General features: G+C 45.6%; 1 pseudogene; it reads left to right on the top strand.

The window, feature by feature from the left end:
- The first annotated feature begins 119 nt into the window (after nt 1-119).
- LOC132386555 (NACHT, LRR and PYD domains-containing protein 12-like) lies at nt 120-6,912 on the top strand (annotated as a pseudogene).
- The last annotated feature ends 10,092 nt before the right edge of the window (nt 6,913-17,004 follow it).

The raw sequence follows: 17,004 nt of genomic DNA, 5'->3' as shown, positions 1-17,004 counted from the left end.
GTTTATCTGGACCAGGCCTCTCTATCCAGTCAGGAGTCTGTTAATAGAATTTACTGTACGAGCCTCCATTGATGAATCCAATTAATGAAATAGCTTTGAACTAATTCTTGAGTACTTAAATACTGAGTTCTGAATTGAGGCATCTAAAAGTTTGTCCACTGTCTGTTCCCATTGAAGATGTTCAACAGAAACACAAGGAGACTCTGCGGGCAAAAACTGAAACACTGAGAGTGAACACAATCCTGATGAGGGAGAAGGTGAAGGTTTTCCAACTGGTTGATCGATAGGCTGAGCTCACGGTCATTTCTACTGTTCGAGATCGGACACTGGTGGAACATGAGCTGCTGGCAAGAGGCAGAGACCACGAGGAGTGGAGAGAGAAATATCTCCGTGGAGAGCTGGAAAAATTCGGGACTGAAACATTGTTCCAGAGCAGTAACTCCAAATCTGGGAGCTCGGCAGCAGTGGCTGGAGCCCCGGGGATCGGGAAAACAACGATGGTACAAAAGATTGTTTACGACTGGGCCACAGGGAAAATATACCAACAATTCCAGTTTGTGTTCAGTTTCAAATTCCGGGATTTAAACTCCATTAACCGTCAAACAAGCCTGATGGAACTGATTCTGGATCAGTATCCTTACTTTGGGAATATCCTGAGAGAGGTCTGGAAGAACCCAAAGAGATTGCTGTTTATATTTGATGGTTTGGATGAATTCAAGCACAGAATCGATTTTGCTGACAGTCAGAGAGACACAGAACGCAAGCACCAGTGCCCAGATCCCGAGTGCTGGTGTGAAGTGTCTGACATTGTGTACAGTTTAATCCAGGGCAAGCTGCTCCCAGGGTGTTCAGTGCTGGTGACCACCCGCCCCACTGCGTTACATTTATTGGAAAAGGCTGAGATCAGTGTCTGGGCTGAAATCCTGGGATTTGTTGGTGAGGAACGGAAGCAATATTTCATCAGGCATTTTGAAGATCAGACGGTGGCTGCAGCTGTTTTCAAATACATGCAGGAGAACGAGATCCTGTACACCATGAGCTACAACCCCTCCTACTGCTGGATCCTCGCTCTGGCATTGAGCCCCTTCTTCACACAAAATGTCAGGGACCCGCAGAAAGTACCCAAGACCATCACCCAACTGTACTCCTACTATATTTACAACATCCTGAAAAACCACGGCCGAGAGATCGAGAACCCCCGTGAAGTGTTACTCAGGGTTGGTCAGATGGCCTTCAGAGGAGTGTCCGAGAAGAAGATTGTGTTTACGGATGGAGATTTGATCAAGTACAATCTGCAGCCTTCCCAGTTCCTGTCCGGGTTCTTGATGGAGCTTTTGGAGAGGGATGATTCTGGCCGGTGCGTGGTGTACACATTCCCACACCTCACCATCCAAGAGTTTATAGCTGCAGTTGCACAATTCCTGACTATACATCCCGGGGATATCCTGAAATTTCTCACTGAAGCCCACAAGACGACAGATGGGCGATTTGAGGTATTTCTCCGTTTTATTGCTGGTCTCTCCTCCCCACTGACAGCTCGGGGCCTGGAGGAGCTTCTGGGTCCATTTCCTCATCAAACAACCTGCCGGGTGATTGACTGGGTGAGGGAGGAGGTTAAACGCCAGAGTGGTAACACGAGGAGCGAAGCTGGTAAAAGGAGCCTCCTGAACACATTACACTACCTGTTTGAGTCTCAAAATTGTGGGCTGGCTCAGGCCACAATGGGATCTGTGGAAACACTTTCATTCAGTCGAATGCTACTGACCCCGATTGACTGCGCGGTCCTGTCTCATGCCATCGGAATCTGTGATACAATAAAACATCTCGACCTTTTGGACTGCCACATTCAGTGTGAAGGAATCCAGCGGCTGGGGCCCGGGCTGCACAAGTGCCAGGAGTTGAGGTAACTTCATTTGTCTCTCACTCTGTACTGTGATACTGTTCCAATTCAAGGTTATTTCAATGTTAAGGAATTTGGATGAAACTGTAGTGAATCAGATAGTAAAGAACTCTGTCAAATGAGCAGGGGATCTGTCAGTAATTCCCCAGTCAGGAAGGTTCTGTGGTTTCTTTGTGAGGGGATGTTAGACTTCATCAGATCAGTGAACAATGGCCATGAGTTTAATGGTCGTAAATGACAGGGATGGCAGTGTTTTTGCTGCCTGTGACACGTCCATTGACAATGCCCATGTCACTGTTTCTGACACCCAGGCCAACACTGATTGCAGCAGGTGGTTTGGAGATTTACACCCACTTCCCCTGAAGGTCAGTGTGCTGACCCAGTGAAAGCTATTGTCTCCCCCTTCCCATGTGTGCCTGTCACCATAACTCCACCTGCGTCATTTTGCTCTTTACCACCATATACCCAGACTTCACGTGGCCATCTCCTCTCCGATTGTGGGCCTCAGTTCAGGACAACCTTTCCCGCGCAATATATGTCCAGATCACCTCCCTAGTGGGACAGATACTTCATTGATCTAAAAGGGAATTACAGTGTTACACTGGCATTAGAAGTGCACAAACATGTAAGTATACAAATATGAGAAGAGAAGCTGTAAAGAATAAAAATTAAGCAACTGAAACAGTCTAACAGGAGAGAGTAATCACATCCCCGGCTACAGATTGACTTATTATAGAGTCTAATGACCGAGGGTAAAGATGACCTCATATAGCGCTTTTTGGAACAGCATAGTTGTCTTAGTCTAGTACTCAGAGTACCCCTATATTCAGCCAAGGTGACATGCAGAGATGGAGAAACATTGCCCAGAACTGCCAGGATTTTCCGAAGGGTCCTTTGTTCTACCACAGCCTCCATGTGTCTAGTGTGACTCCTATAACACTGTCAGCATTTCTGTTCAGTTTATTGATCCTGTTGGCATCACCCGTGGTGATCCCATTCTCCAGAACACCATATATAAGAGATTATACTAGTGACACCAGACTGGTAGAACATGTGAAGGAGAGGCCTGCATGCGAAAAATGAACGCTATCTCCTCAGGAAGTAGAGGCAACTCTTTCTTTTCTTGTACCCAGCCATGTGTTGGCTCTCCACTCTAGTCTGTCATCCAGGCTCTTGTCCTCACCACATCCACGTTCTCACCATCAGTAGTAACAGGGAGCCGTGAAGGTCTGGTCTTCCTATGGTATGTCAACATCTCCTTTGTCTTACTGAGTTGAACTGCAGATCATCTTTTCTGATTACTATCCTCCTAAGGGATCTCCGTACCCCATCTCCCATCCTCCTGTGGGATATCACTTCCCTCGTCACGTTCTTCCTGTTAGGATCTCTCTTCCCCATCCGCCTTACTTCTGTGTGATCTATTTCTCTACCTCTTCTTCCTGTTGGGATCTCTCAGCCTCATCCCCCATTCCTTTTAAGAGATCTCCCTCCCCATCCCACTTCCTCCTGAGAGATATCTCTCCCCATCCCCTTTTCCTCCTGAGGGATCTCCCTCCAAATACCCCTTTCTCCTCTGGGATCTCCCTCCCGATCCTCCTTCCTGCTGAGGGATTTCTTTCCCCATTCCCTTCCACCTCTGGGATCTCTCTCCCTCACCCCTTCTGCTAGAGGATTCTTCCCAATCCCCCTTCATCCTGAGTGATCTCTGTCCCAATCCCCCTTCCTCCTGAGGGATCTCACGCCCCCCAACCCCTTTTCTCCCATGGGGATCTCACTTTCCCCATACCCTTTCACTCCTGTTGAATCTCTTCCTCGATCATCCCGTTTCCTTTGTTATCTATCTGTTCCAGTGCTTTTACTCTGGTGGAGTCACTTACACCATCACCTCTGGACATTTTCCCACCCACAACTCCTTGTTGTGGGAAACAAAATGTGGTAAGTTTACAGGGACAGAACGACAGACTAAATTACTAACATTCGGTGACTAACCTGGAGCTGAGCAATTCCGATCAGTGATTATCAGAGGTTTTAATGTTTCCTCATATCTCCAAGTGATGAAAATCCCTCAGACCCACCGTTGGAATCACTTGATTCATCAAATTGTCTGTTTGAGTTTAGACTTGGGTGGAATGAACTGGGAGATTCAGGAGTGGAACTGGTGTCTGCGGCTCTGATGAACCCGGAGTGTAAAATACAGAAACTGGGGTAAGTACCAGACTGTGGGAGATTGTGTTTACCGTCACTGGGTGTCTAATACTGAACATTAATATGATCAGTTGTCAGTACCATCTCCTGTCTCTCTGTGTCCTGCCCCTCACTCTCTCTCATCTCCAGGCTAAACCACGTGGGTATCACCGAGGATGCTGGGTGCTGAGGATCTCATCTCCGCACTCAGTACAAACCGGTCACTGACAGTTCTGAACCTGAGTGGTAATGACCTGGGAGATTCAGGAGTGGAACTGGTGTCTGCGGCTCTGAGGAACCCAGAGTGTAAAACACAGAAACTGGGGTAAGTACCAGACCGTGGGAGATTGTGGTTATAGTCACAGGGTGTCTGACACTGACCATGAATGTGCTCAGTAAATGTGTTTTGATAAACACTGGGGATTTGTACCGTCTCCTTTCTCTCTGTGTCTGTCACTCTCACTCTCTCTCATCTGAAGGCTTAGGGAGGTCAGTCTCACAGATTCTGGTGCCGAGGATCTCTCCTCTTCCCTCAGTACTAACCGATCACTGACGGAACTGGACCTGAGTCGGAATGAACTGGGAGATTCTGGAGTGAAACTGGTGTCTGCGGCTCTGGGAAATGCAGAGTGTAAGATACAGAAACTGGAGTAAGTATCAGACTGGGAGGTAGTGACACCAGAGATACCACACTTCCCGGCCCCTCCCTGTTTGACCAGCTGCCTTCCAGAAAAAGGTCCAGAACACTAAAAGCCAGAATAAATAGACTGAGGAACAGCTTCTACCCCGGAGCAGTGGCCACCATCACACCACTCCCACAGAACAATGACTGAAACTGTGAGCACGCACATGCACACACAAGGACTCAAATACTTGCAATAGAGGCACTTTGGGCATTATTGTGATATTCCGGTGCTGCAGCAACTTATTTACTGCTACTTATGTAGTTAATACTATTTTTCTATTACTGTCTTGTTTTTATCTACCGCTTTACTTAATTGCCTGAGAGGAAGCCAAACAGAGATTCATTGTATCTATGTATAATGACAATAAAGATCATTCATTCATTCATAGTCACTGGTTGCCTGACACTGAATATTAATGTGATCAGTGATTGTGTTGCTCATAAACACTAGGGATCTGTACCGTCCACTATCTCTCTACATCCTTCACCCTCACTCACTCTCATCTCCAGCCTGGACGATGTTGGTCTCGGAGACGCTGGTGCGGAATATCTCGCCTCCGCTCTCAATACAAACAGGTCACTGACGCAGCTGAACCTGAATGGAAATAAACTGGGAGATTCAGGAGTGAAACTGGTGTCTGCAGCTCTGAGGAACCCGGAATGTAAAATACAGAAACTGCAGTAAGTACCAAACTGTGGGAGATTGTGCTTACATTCTCCGGGTGTTTGACACTGAACATTAATGTGATCAGTAATAGTGTTACTGATATCGTCTCTTGTCGCTGTGTCCTTCACTCTCACTCTCTCACATCCAGGCTGTGGGGTGTTGGTCTCACAGATTCCGGTGCTGAAGATCTCGTCTCCACTCTCAGTATGAACCGGTCACTGACAGGGCTAAACCTCGGATGGAACTCACTCAAAGACCGATCTGCTCCCGCTCTCTGCCGCCTCATAGAGACCCTCCCGAATCTGGAGCGGATCGAGTGAGTGTTTGTGTTAATATTCAGTGTGGTAAAATATCTGCAGATCCGCGAGATATCTGCCGATACTTGTCTATGAGTGTTGTTGAAAAACTTTTTAAAAATTGATACATTTACGGGATGTGGAATGTGGGCGTCACCAGCTGAGCCAGGATTTATTGCTCACCCGCAGTTGCCTTTGAGAAGGTGGTGAGGACTTCTTGAAGCACTGCGGTCCCTATGGTGCGGGTATACCCACAGTAGATTAACCCCAGTCCCTGTTACTGATACTGTTTTATAAGCTGTTTATTTCGCTGATTGTTCCATCTGTTTCAGGCTGCGGTACAATCAGTTCAGTTGGAATGGAAAGGAGGAACTGAGGTCTCTGCAGGAACGCAGACCTGGACTGGACGTGATCCTGTGAACATCTGCTTGTGGGATGGGAAGATTTTACCCTCCCTTTTAATGGCAGCCCTGTAGATTTAACTCCCAATGGTTGTAATGGACCCTGTCTCCAGACAAGACCTCGGCGATGACTGAAGTGATCTGCAGACACGTAGTCCCACATTCCCTGCGGCGGCACAGCTTTCGCTAGATGTCCGGGTGCAGGTTTCGCCAGGGGGACCCTTGGGAATTACACCACGAGGGTTGGGAGTCTGGCCGATATAATACCTCGACAGTGACCCTGGATCTGCAGCAATCTCAGACGCTGCCCTGATGTGTGATTTTATAATCATCAGTTCCCCGATGCAGAATGACGGTGAGAAACGGGAGTGATTATTCAACCTGTCACTCGTTGTCACTGTTCAGTTTATTGTGAGTGACTCTCAGTAAATCGGCAGCAGCTTATTTATTCCCCCAAACCGGTAGGACACATGTTGTTTAATACATATTTGACATGATAAAATAAATTAATCTTCCTGTCTTGATGTCTGACCTGAGTTGTATTTGATGCATAGTGACCTGAGGTTACTGCTGACCCATGAACCACATTCACTGCAACAGTTGTCCTGAGCTCCTCACAGTGGCACAGCACAGTCTCACCTCCAGGCTGAGGGAGGTCAGTCTCACAGTATCGCGTCCCTCTCCCCGTCTCAGAAACTCCTTTCTGAAGAGGAAGGATGAGTGTAAGCGGTTTTTAGTTTCTGTACCCCTCTCACTGGAAGTTTTACCACACGTGGTTCCTGGTCTTCATATGGCAAACAGTGAAATTTACCGGGGTGGTTCCTCATCTGTCTACTCACCTGGAGTTTTACTGAGCATGTTTCCCAGCCTCTGGATTCTCCCTCCACAACGCTTGGAGTAATAACTCACAGAATCTGGAGGTGATTTATATTTATATGAAGTATATTTATTATTTCTGATAAACAGTCCTTGAATTCCAGTGGAGGGTGGTCAAGAGAGTCTTTCATTTCAGAGACCCCCGATTGAAAATGGTCTCTAGGGAGAAAACAAAGCAAGGATATAAAACGTTCACCTGGGAGGGAGTGAAAAAACTGTCTGAAGAAGGCTGCCAGGGAGAGGGTGCTGGGCTAATTGAAAATGTTGGTCATGGAAGAATCGATGGGCTGATTGACAATGGGCATCATTGCCAATCGATGACTTACAAAGTAGCCGAACAAATAGTGGATGTATTAGTGATAATTTTTCAAAACTTTAGATTCTATATTAGTTTCTGAGAATTGGAGGGCAAACGTAACCCCACTTTTTAAGGAAGGAAGGAGAGAGAAACCGGGGAATTATAGACCGGTTAGTCTGACTTCGGTGGTGGGGAAAATGCTAGAGTCAGTTATCAAAGATGTGATAACAGCACATTTGGAAAGCGGTGAAATCATCGGGCAAAGTCAGCATGGATTTGTGAAAGGAAAATCATGTCTGACGAATCTATAGAATTTTTTGAGGATGTAACTAGTAGAGTGGATAGGGGAGAGCCAGTGGATGCTGTATATTTGTATTTTCAAAAGGCTTTTGACAAGGTCCCACACAGGAGATTAGTGTGCAAGCTTAAAGCACACCGTATTGGGTGTATGGTATTCATATGGATAGAGAATTGGTTGGCAGACAGGAAGCAAAGCGTGGGAATAAACGGAACCCTTTCAGAATGTCAAGCAGTGACTAGTGGGGTACCGCAAGGCTCAGTGCGGGGACCCCAGTTGTTTGCAATATACATTAATGATTTAGACGAGGGAATTAAATGCAGCATCTCCATGTTTGTGGATGACACAAAGCTCACACCAGCCTGCGCCGCTCTGGAGAAAACAACACAAGTTTGTCCAGCCTCTCGTTATAGTTCATGCCCTCTAATCCAGGCAGTATCCTGGTAAGCCTCTTCTGCGCCCTGTCCAAAGCCCCGATATCATTCCGAAAATGGGGGCAACAAGAACTGTATGAAACACTCCAGATGTGGTCTAACTAGTTTTATGAAACCGTGTCACGAACTGTAACGTTTTAGAAACGAACCAGCAGCAATAGAGTTCGCACCGGAGTCTGGTTTTGATGTTAAAATCACTCTCTTTATTAGTATCTACTTATAATATTGTAACTTAATGAAATAAATGAAAGTTAACAGTGTTATGTGTAGATACGTGTAAATGTATCTCACAGACTATCGAGCGTGAGGGAACAAAGCTTAGAGTCTTGAGATGGTAAAGTAGGAAAGTTCAGTAATCCACGGAATAAATGATGGGACAGAGATATTTGTAATCCAGGGTGAAACGTAGAGAAAAGGCCGTTACTTCGACATAACCGTCGACGAAGTTCTTATCCGCTGAATCCGTCCAGATACGAGTTATCAGCGAAAGTGACCTGTCACAGGAATACCGTCTTCCCGGGGTTACCACACAACATACCCAGGCGAGGGTTAATACAAGATATTCCCAAATCCACTGTTATGGATTATACGAAGTGACAGCCACACACATTCGTTGTGGTTCCGTGTACCGATGATCAACGCTCTCTTGCGGGCATAGCAGAGTTCCAAGCCTCAGCTGCGACTAACTGAAGCGATCAGCTTTTCCGGTCTCTCTCTCTCTCTAAGTCTGACTGACTGCCTGTCTGCAGATCGCTCTCTCTCTCATGGTTAATCCACAGTCAGCGCTGTCAGCCTGTGACTGACGTCATAGTCCCGCCTCCTCACGCCGGCGCTCTTAAAGAAACAGTCACAGTACGACCGCAGGCTCGGAACGGCTGCAACACAACTTCCCGACTTTTGAACTCAATGCTTCAACTAATAAAGACAACCACGCCATTTGCCTTCATAACCACCCGATCAATCTGTGCAGTCTCTCTCAGGGAGCGATGAACTTGGAGTCTGAAATCCCTCTGATCATCAACACTTCTGGATTTTGCATTTAACAGTGTACTGTCTCATACATTCGACCTACCGAGCTGCCGAGATGATCATCACTAATCAAATCTCACTGAGATTTCTCAGGTCCTCTTGAATTTATTGCCAAGTGCACAAGTACGGGAAGGTACAGGGACAGAGAAATACTGACTTGTGGCAGCATCACAGGCAAGTACATTCGGATAACACACGGAACAGAAATATACGATTCTCTGTCAGTAAAACTCTATAAATATGCAATATGTCATTAACAATATAAAAATACATTGTGTCATGATCAATATTAAAATGTGCATTTGTGTCAATAACAGACTTGGAAATGTTGAATTTGGTCCCTGTCTCCATTCCCCCTGTAATCCACAGCCAGCTCCTTTGTTTTTGTCACAATGAGGGAGAGGTTGTTTTCTTGACACCACTGTGTCGGGGTGATGTCTTCTTCTCTATACGCTGCCTCGTTATTTGGATTCAATGTAGTGCAGCCAGCAAATGTAATTAGCAGATTGGAACCCGCCACTGCAGTCCCACAGTGCACTGAACTCTGGGGAACTCCAAACGCTACCTCCTTCCAGTCTGAAAACGACCCACTCATCCAGACACACACTACCGGCAGTTTATCGATCTCCAACGAAAAAGCCTAATCACCTACTCCCGATGTTCAATACCATTGCTGACTCTGAGTTTACTACTGTCAAATGCCGGGAGGGACATAATAATCAGAAAGTCTCCAGTCACAGCCGTGTATATAAAATGTGATCTGAGTAGGTGTGTGGCGCATGCTCAGAATGCGAAGGAGACAGACAAACAGCCAAGTCACAGACTAATGAAGGGGAGGAATGATTCATTTTGATACAGAGAGAGAAGCAGAGAGTTTGATATTGTGCCTGATGCCGGAACTGTGGCCAGTTAGAGGATGAAGTCTTTTTCCTCCGCAACAAGGAGGGAACGACCACGTGTCCATGTCCGTGATCTGACTTGATCCATTGCCATGACGTTGATAGCCGTTTGACGTCATTCATCGCAGTTACACCAACAACTTCGCCCTGGGAAGCGGCCATTCAACTGCTCCATGTGTGTGAAGAGACTCATTCAGTTAACCCACCTTGTCATGCTCCGGCGAGTTCGCAATAAATAGAAGCCACATTTCTGTCCGGAGTGAGCAAAGAGATTTACTCAATCATCCCAGCTGCTGCAACACCAGCAACTGCACGTCAGGGAGGAAGTTCAAATCATCTGTGTGTTAAACGTTTAACCATCACGGTGACTAAAGGCAGCTGCAGGTTCATAAGGGACTGTTACTGTCAAATTCTGCAGTTCTTGCGACTGCTCATCGCCCCCAGGACTGAACCCTGGTCATTGAGCATTGCAGGGGTCCGTTCTGCTGATGTTAGACTTAAACTAGACTGGTGTTTAATATTCTGAATCTGTGAAAGATAAATCACTTGTATCAAATTCCATGTCTCACTGGAGAGGCCTCTTGGCCCATCTTGCTCCTGCTCATGTTTCTGTTCCATATCAGTATATGAAAATCTACCCCTGCCGTTCCCCTCTCACCCTCCCTGAGATGACAGGTTGCAACTAGTCACCACTCTATGGGATAGAAGATTTGTTACGTACCCCGTAACTGGGTGTTTAAACAGCAGAGGAAGAAGAATTCGTTGGAGCCTGGTGGTACCAAACTAAAGATGTTTATTTATAAAAATAAGCAAAACCATAACAATAATGCAAAGATACATATAAAACAAGTTAGCAGTAATAAGCCTCAAAGTGTAGGAATAATAATAAGCAATAATAAACAAACTCTATTGATGTCTAGGGGCAAATGTATTGTCATAGAAAAGTATGAAGTTCAGTTCAGTTCATGAGTACTGATGTAGTTATGGTTGTTGTATTGTAATCGTTGGAGAGAGAGAGAGAGAGAGAGAGAGAGAGAGAGAGAGAGAGAGAGAGAGAGAGAGAGAGAGAGAGAGAGAGAGAGAGAGAGAGAGAGAGAGAGTACTGTTGTGAACTACAGAACGAAGGAGGGATAGAAACTAATGTATTCATATCCTGTTCAGTATCAACACGGCGCTGCCAACACGGATCCGCCGCAGGACAGAGAATATCCGAATAAAGAATACCGTCAAACACCTGATGTGTAGAAAAACATATCCAAGGTGCAGACAACAAAAGTAAGCAAATATCATTCATAAGTGAAGCTCCTGAAAGTGATTCCACAACCACGAAGCCACTCATCACCGCAGCCGATTCAGGAGTCCATTAGATGCAGGCCAGCGCCGATATCAGTAAACCTGATCGAGCGGTGAGTTGAACCAGCCCTTCCCTTGCTCCCAGCCCCGACACCACGACGGGTTCAATCTGACACGGCAGTTAAATTGTTCAAATTGCCGATCGTTCTTCGCTTACAGCCCAGGGCCCTGCCACTTGCACATTTTGTCTACAAAGTTAACCCGGAATGCAACAAAAAAAAAAACGAGGTACAGATATAAAAGATGATATATCAGGGTAATCCAGTCAGTTACATTAAGGAATAAACCAAAAGTCTTTGTCAAGTATTCAGTATGAGAGAGGCAAGGATGGATATTGGCAGTGCTGAGGCAATGACAATGAGAATGGGAATGACAGTGCTGAGTGTGTAATGCAGTTCAAAGAAATGTCGGATGAAAATAACTATTATGCCTCAGCCTTCACTGTTAAACACACCAGCAATATACTTAAAAGTCGCGAATGTCAGAGCGCAGGGGTGGGTGTATTTGCTCTTGGTAACGAGTAGGTACTTGGGATGCTGAAAGGTTTGACAGTATATAGGTCACCTGGACAAGATCGAGGAAACACCAGGGTTCGAAAAGGGATTTCTAAGGAGATGCTGAAGCTATTCGTAATGACCATTCAAGAATCACTAAATTCGGGAATTGTTCCAGCGGAATGGGAAATGTCAAATGTCCGTCCGCTATAAGAATGTGCTCGAGGCAGTAAATAGGAGACTATAGGTGAGTTATCCTGTTCTTCAATGACCCAGTCAGAGTCCTGACCTTAACCCAGTCGAACAGACCTGGGAAGTCCATAGGAGTGTTAAACACTGGCGCTCCACAACCAACCTGGCATAGCTTGAACAATTTTGCGAGGTGTAATGGGGCATATCTTCCTTCATTCTGCTGTGTAAAGTTCATAGAGAATTATCCCAAGCAATATACTGGCTGTAATATCATTAAAATGATTGAACTAGGTACTGAGAAAGGTGCTATGAATACTTTCTATCTGCTAACACTTCAGTTGTTGAGGTTTTTTTTTATGTCTTTTACATTTACAATAATCTCCGCTTTTAGGTGATTCTGTGGAAAAGAAAAACAGAAAATTCACAAATAAAGACTCTCAGTTCAATTGATCAAACTCTCTGTATGCAATACGCAAAAATGTGAAAGCCGTTTTGTTTTTAATCACCTCTTTCCGAGGGAAGCAACTATGCTTTCATCTTATCTATGTCAGTCATGAGCTGTTAAACCTGCATCAGCTCACCCTTCAAACTTCTACGGTCCATGGAATTTGCAAAGTTCTTGTATTTCAGACCCGAAAGTAAGGAACATCCTGGTAAACCCTTTATGTTTTAATGAAATCTTAACTTCAGCACAATGATCAACTCTGTACCGAAAAGTCAAAGTGCGCCACATCCACGTATTGCATAAAAGCAACAAAACTTCCTAATTCCTACCAACAGACAATCTGCAAATGCTGCAAATCCTAACAACACCACAAACTGCTGGAGGAACTCAGCAGGCCAGGCAGCAGCGATGGAAAATGTAGAGTCCATTTTTCGTAGCCGAGGTCGTTCATCAGGAATACAAACACCTCAGTTTTTTTTTTCCTTCCTGTCCTAATGAAGGGTCTCGATCTGAAACATCGACTGTAACCTTTTAGATAGATGTTCCCTGGACTGCTGAGATCCCTCAGCATTTTGTGTGTATGTCTCGAATCCTATATTTATTAGTCCTCTGAATGAAAAAAAGTATTTCATCACTCTAACTAGCTGTGCCATTGTTTTCAGTAAACGATGCTTTTGCATCCTCGGCCCCTCCCTTTCCCTGGATTCCATTCTTCACTGTGTACATCCTACACTGGTTTTAAGTTCCACGATGCAATGCTTCACATGTAGTTGTCTGAACTCTATTTGCCAATCCACAGCCCACGTTGCTAAATAATCCCCTTATGTTTTTTTTTCATTGTCAGCTAAACTAGTATAACAACAGCAACTTTAGTATCATTTGAAAACTAAGCATGCCTCACATATCCACACTCAAATAATTAATATAATGTTTAAAGCACAGATGTCCTGGAACTAGCCCCTGTGATACAACATTACAGACAAGTCTCATTTCTGAGAAACAAACTTCAATTATCATCCTCTGCTTCCTCCCGCTGAGGTAATTGTGAACCCAATCGGCTCAGTCTTTCAACTATCATCCTCTGCTTCCTCCCACGGAGGTAATTGTGAACCCAATCCGCTCAATCTTTCAACTATCATCCTCTGCTTCCTCCCACTGAGATAATTGTGAATCCAGTCCGATCAGTCTTTCAACTATCATCCTCTGCTTCTTCCCAGTGAGGTAATTGTGAACCCAATCTGCTCAATCTTTCAACTATCATCCTCTGCTTCCTCCCACTGAGGTAATTGTAAACCCAATCCGCTCAGACTTTCAACTATCATCCTCTGCTTCCTCCCACGGAGGTAATTGTGAACCCAATCCGCTCAGTCTTTCAACTATCATCCTCTGCTTCCTCCCACTGAGGTAATTGTAAACCCAATCCGCTCAGACTTTCAACTATCATCCTCTGCTTCCTCCCACTGAGGTAATTGTGAATCCAGTCCGCTCAGTCTTTCAACTATCATCCTCTGCTTCCTCCCACTGATGTCATTGTGAACCCAATCCGCTCAGTCTTTCTCGATCCCACGCTATCTAACCTGTTAGACTAATGTGAACACAGGAATACGTTAACCCTTTCCCATAATCAGAGAAGAACGGAATTATTGCAGTTACATCGACACAGGAGGTGCAACATATGAAACATCCGGTGCCCGTTCTGCCCAGAGTCTGCACCGCTGCGGCGCCGACAACCCAGGCGGTCAGACAGAAGTGGCCTGTGGCCTTCATCTTCCCCAGTGTGTCCCCCGAGGAAACACAGACATCCCCTCGAACTCCAACCATCAATTTGCGTTGCCCGGGGTTTTCGATGTGTTCCTGATCTCACTCGTGCATCAGGAATGAAAAAAGACTTGGTGGCAGGACAGCTCTGTCTGTTCACCGTGGCGCGGATCCCCAGGCCAAGAGGAGTACGGTCTTCTCAGGGCACTATCACCGTGGTCCGATATTCCTGGGTCGGTGGAGGACCATGGTGGCCGGATGTCCCCAGAACTGGGATACTAATATAACCGCATGGATCTCATTGTGAGAGTGGGTGATGATCCCACACTTGTCGGTAATTGGGTGCCGATGCCAGGCTGGGAGAAATGGCCAGTGCTTTGATACTGAGAGTCGATGTTGGGAGCGGTGTGTAACATGAAGCAAGGCGACGGGTCCAAACCATGTTCTTCATTCTCACTGGACCGGGCAGTTGAATACCCTCGTGGCCATAAACAGGAGCTCCAGATTGAAATGGTAAGAGAGAAACTTGAGTGAAATGTCTCTGAGAGTGGACTAACACTGAAGAGATAGTTTTGATCAGCAGTGAACCGGCTCCACGGAACCGGCTGGGAATGGCAAAGAGACTGTGGAAATGTGGCGGCACAGATGCGCCGGGTAACTTGCTCCTAGTGTTATCGAGCACAGAATCCCAGGCATCAGCACCTGTCTTCCTTCTGAACCATGATTCTTCACTGCGTTCTCCCAAGCTTGATCATATCCTTCTGCAAATGGGTGCAGCGGAGGTGGTAAGAGAAGTCATAACAACATCGCAGATAATTACAGACCAGTCAGTCTTACGTCAGTGTGGGCTCAGTGTTGGAAAATGTTCTTGGAGGGTATTTCTGACTATGTGGAGGAGGGACTGATATGCGATAGTTATAAAGGGTCGGTCATGATTCACGAATGTGATTTAATTATTAAGCACACCGAAGAAGATACAACAGTGGATGCTGTGTACAGGAATTTTAGTAAAACGCTTGATAAGATTCCCAATTGTAGGCTCATTCGGAAAATAATAAGTTACGTGATAGAAAAAAATGGCTGTGGTGATTCACAGCTGGTTTTGTCTGCCCATTGAAGGTTGTCTGCAATATTAGATGGAGAGTCTCTACCTGGAGATCGGTGACGAGTGGGGTTCCGCAGAGTTCTGATCTACGACTCCAACTCTTTTGAATTTTACCAACTAATTTGGTGAGGAAGTGGATCCTTGCGCTGGTACCATTGCAGAACACGTTAATGTTGGTATTGTTGTGGATGGAGTGGTCGGTTCTTGTTGGTTACCAAAGGGTACTGATAAGTGCGGAGCTGGTCTGAGAATTGGCAAATTATGTTCAATGTGGAAAGGTGTGGCCTCATTTAGAAGGGATAATTACTGCCTAAATACTGCGCGCAGGACTAGGAGCATCTCAGAGTCCACATCCATCGATCCAGCAAAGTGGCCACGCAAGTTCATAGGGCTGTCAAGAAGGTGTGAGAAGTGTTGGTCTCAATCGTCAGGGGACTGAATTAAAGATATGTGTAGAAAGTACCTGAATGGTATAGATCATTGCGACATCACATCATATGTGATTTCTTCACTAACAGAAAGCTAAGTTGATAAATCATCTCGGACAACTGTGTTCCCCTTCCGATTAATTTATAGAGTTACAGCACATAACGACACTAGGACAGGTAGGGGTCAAGCACTGTACAGAGAGGACGGGGTCTCCCGGGTCATATTAAACAGGGCAAAAGTGTGTGGATATTTCCCGTGTTATACCGACCGGGATTTGAAGAGGTGGCTGCAATGAGCAGGTGAGATCTCAGCTCTGCACATTGTGCGGACCAGGGGGACTACAAAGGAACCAAGAAGATCAGGGTTTTAGGTAAAGGAAGAACAAACAAGAGGCCAGGTGGAATATTGGACTAATTGAAATTGAAAATTGAAGTGATTGAAATAGGGAAAATGCGAGGAGCGGAATATGTTTTTGCAGCTGCCTTTCCGCTGGAAGACACCAGCAATATGCCTGAAATTGACGAGATTCAGCGATAGAGGTGAGTGCCAAAGTCATTGCTGAAGAGACACGGTTGGGCAGGCTGAATTGCCTGGAGATGACTAAATCACATGGGCCACATGGACCGCATCCAGGCTTCTGAATGAGAAACCTGAGGACATTGTGCTGGGTTTTGTCGTGGTCTTACAAAAATTACTTACTTCGGGAAATTTTGAAATTCTCAAATGTGACACTACTGTTTAACCGGGTAGGGAGGTAAAGGACGCCAGGATATAACCCAGTTCTCCCACCATGCTGCTGGTAAGATGACATAGAGTTTCCCAAGGGGTTGGCAATTTATTGGATCGCCATGGCAGACTTATTCAGAAAGTCTGTGGACTGCTTGTATTCAGAACTGGAATGTCCACGGAAGGCTGTGGGTGTTAGCGATGGAGTGTATTGTACCTGGGGTTCAGTGACTAGTGGTGTTCCGGAGGAATTTGTTCATGGATCCCTGCACTTTGTAATCTTTATAAATGGCTTATAGGTGGAATGGTGGGTTATACCGTTTGCAGATCACACGAAGGCTGGTTGTGTGGGGGATAAATGATTGTGAAAATTCGGCGTGACATCCAAAGCTTCTACGAACATTATTTGGTGTTCCGTGGCAAATATGTTGACTGGATGCAAAAAGAGAGGTACCGGAAAAACAATGGTCCTGAACGAACATTCTGGAAAAAGTATCAGATCGACTCCAATCCATCTTGGGTAATGCCCTCGTCA

The sequence above is a fragment of the Hypanus sabinus genome, unplaced genomic scaffold (genome assembly GCF_030144855.1).
Source record: "Hypanus sabinus isolate sHypSab1 unplaced genomic scaffold, sHypSab1.hap1 scaffold_1206, whole genome shotgun sequence".
In the NCBI taxonomy this organism is placed as follows: domain Eukaryota; kingdom Metazoa; phylum Chordata; class Chondrichthyes; order Myliobatiformes; family Dasyatidae; genus Hypanus; species Hypanus sabinus.
Note: the sequence above shows the minus strand (reverse complement) of the source record. Positions and strands in the feature narration are given on the sequence as shown.